Raw genomic sequence first — 3,461 nt, forward strand, 5'->3', positions numbered from 1 at the left:
AGGTAGCAGGAAAAAATCCTAAAGTAAGTCCCATGAGTTGAAAACTCAAGAAAGAAAGTTGTTGCTGTGATGCAATTTTATTAAAATTTTTTAACATTTTTTGTGTTTTCTAGAAGCTGAAGGTGGCATCTGCTAGAAGTAATAAATTAATAAATTAACAAGGCCATTTTTCTTGGACACTGAAAAATCATAAAGCTTTCCTTTGCCCAAAAGTGTTTTTCTTCTTCAGTGATCCATTTACCTGTTTGTTTTATAATGTTAGTCAGACTGCAAAGACAGATATTTTTACATTTTACTGCTGACTTACTTTGAATAAGTTTGTATTGTTTTCTTCCAAAATAAATATGCAGATACCATTTTGTGGCAGTGTGTTGCTATCACAGTAACTGATGAACAATATGGTTCATATAAAAATGCCAAACGTCTATCATGTTTTGAAGGTTTATGGAAATGCTTCCAGAACGTGCAGATTTGTTTTTGTTTATACACCAATTTCTAGGGGTGTCATCCTTTTCAGAGTTCAAGTGTGATAATATCTTATCTGTGATACCTTCATTATTTCCTTGGCATAAAAATATAAAATTCCATAGGAAAAACAGGGCACTTCTGTGCAGTGCAGCAACAGACTGGACATAATTTACTGGTGTTTTATGGGTGCTAACCATTTGCTCAGATAACTTAATTAGTAGAAATAATAACTTTTCATAATTTTCCATCTGGCCTTCTCCAGTATCTCTGAGGCATCTCTTAATTCTTGTTTTCTGCATTTTTCCACTTCTAGATTCCCATGCTCTTCAGACATATGGGACTTGCTGTGATGAAAAATACTTCTGTTTCTCAACATCTAGATACAGAGCATGGGTGGGAGTTGGATAAAATATGTGTATTTCAACAAGAACATCCTCTACAAGTGTTAGCATGACTTATCGTTGTCATGCCCTCAGGCCAAAAACCCCAAATTAGATCTGTCGGCAGCAGTAGATTTATTATGACAGTACTTTTCCAGGTTCATCTTAGACTGAGTATCTAACACATGCCTCATTTTTCTCAATAGTGCTTTTGGATAGAGGCATAGAATAATAAAATAAATTGAATGAAAAAGGAAATCAGAATATAATCAAACTTTAGTTTAAAAAAAAGAAGAAAATTAACCCAGACCGAATGAATTAACAGAAAACTTGGCAACTAAGTTTTACAGTCATGACCCAAAACAAATCATAGAATATCTAAATCTGATGAAAAATCTTGTTTCATTAAATATTTTGGTCCAATTTCTCAATATTGAATCACACAAACTTTAGATAAGGTAACTTTAAGTTACTTGAAATGGAGCTATTGAGTCCAGTGAGGTCTCAAAATCACTATGCACCTCCTAAGCTGACCTGGATTCACAAAGCACTGTGACTACTGAAGGAACACTTGAAACTGAAATAAAACTTGAAAATATTTAATAAAGTTGACCTATACTTATACCTATCTCTGAACAGCACCATACTAAAATATGTCATTTATACCAATGCAGCAATAAAGTATTGTAAAGATGGGTCTGTAAGTATTCTTCTTGATCTAATCCTAGCTTGTCTCACAACAGAAAAAGAAACATGATTTTTTTTTTTAATTGGGAAAAATGCTCAATTAAAAGTGCTTTCCCTCTTGAAAGAAAGGAAAGGAAGTTGAAAGAAATGTTCAGAGTGTTTTGACAAAACACTATGTGGTTTACATATCTTCATCAGAGAAAGTGCTTACTGTCAAAACTTTCAAGTCAAAGGAAAAAAAAATATAAGATGATGATGATTTACATTTATGCAACTTGGAAACAGGTAAAAATAGCAAATAAATAGCAAATAGAATGACTTAGAGAGATTTAATGAGTTTTCCAGATGCTGATGCTTTCAGATAAAGGCCTTCTCCTGTGTGAGATATGATTTAGGCACACAAAGGTTCCAGAGGGCATCCACAGAAGAGAAGCTAACTGACTTTGAGAAGGACTCCTTTACAGTATCTACAAACTTGTTACCTGAGGATCTATCTGACTCGTTCTGAAGAATTTGGACAAACCTCTAAAGAATTTAGAACTAAAGAGGTTAGTTCCCTAGTGAAATTAAACTGGAACTCTTAAGACATTTGAGATACCCCCATCTTTATTGGAATGTTCACATTTTACCCTGAAAATGTTTTGAAAACTCAAAACAAAAGCCATGTGAATAATAGTTTCATATTTTGGTAAAACAAAAACTTTAAAAATCCAGTTTGTCTAAGAAGATTTTACGTAACATGCAGTATTTGTTTGGATAAAAGCCTCACTTACATAGATGTATCTTACTCTAGATGTAACTCTCACCTTAAGAATTTTAGAAATTCTTATCTAGGTTTCCTAGTGGTAATGATGTCAGTCTGCTGCCATGCCTCCATGATCACTGGTCAAGAGCCCTCTGTTATTTCTGTGTGGCCTCCCAAGCTGCTGGGAATCCAAATGTGACTTCAAATGTGACTTGTTTCATTAAGCACTATGATATGTGCAAGTAGTACTCTGAGCCCTGCTGGAAACACATTACCACACTAACAAACTTGTGTCCTTTTGCTCTCTTAGAAGCTGTACGGCTGTACAGTGTCTTGCCAATGCAAAGGTGAGATTCATGCCAGTAGAATCTTTTTGGTGGGAAAATTATAATAAAAAGTTTTGGTATTTGAATAAGTGCAGTAGCATGTGGGCAATCTGACCAATAGGAAAATACTTACGTCCAAAAGGACAGAGAGAATTTTAAAAAGGGTTTGTAGGCTCCAGACACAGACATGCACATACACATACTCACAAGTTCTGTATTGAAACAGAACACTTCTTTCCTGTAATTATGAAGAAAATTTAGGAATGTAAAGAGCAAGAAAATGAATGTCAGACAAAAGTACAAAATTAAACTTTGCTGTCCTTGCTGTGTTTGTGAATTTAGGCTCCAGTCCAGTTAAGCACTTAAGCATATGCATAACATTATGCATGTGAGAGACATTAATACTTATTGCTTGAAGTTATGCATGTGTTTAAGTGCTTACCTGGATTTGGGACTTGATGAAATTTAGCTTTAACTTGTCTTTTGTTGGCTGTTTGACTACTGTTATATTGCCTTTCAGAGCAGTACTAAATAATAGTATTGAAGAAACAGTGTTAAATAATCCTTTTAACATACAAAATTTATTATACAAGGAATAATTGCAGCTATTATTTCCTGTATACTTATTTAGAAACAGAGATACAGAGTTTGAGAGCTTTTCTGTGGGTGCACAACTATCCCAGGTTGGTGTCTGAAAAGTAATTCAGATCATTAGCTCCACTTTTTCTTCTCTACTACTGCACTGTGATGGTTTTCATTCCTGGGAAACTTTTAAACAGGTTTAAGCCTTCATCCAAAATTTGGCAAGATAGATCAAATCTGAAGCCATGTCAAGGTCTGAAAATTCTTGATCAA

This window comes from Cinclus cinclus, chromosome 3 (assembly GCF_963662255.1).
Source record: "Cinclus cinclus chromosome 3, bCinCin1.1, whole genome shotgun sequence".
NCBI classification, from domain to species: Eukaryota; Metazoa; Chordata; class Aves; order Passeriformes; family Cinclidae; genus Cinclus; species Cinclus cinclus.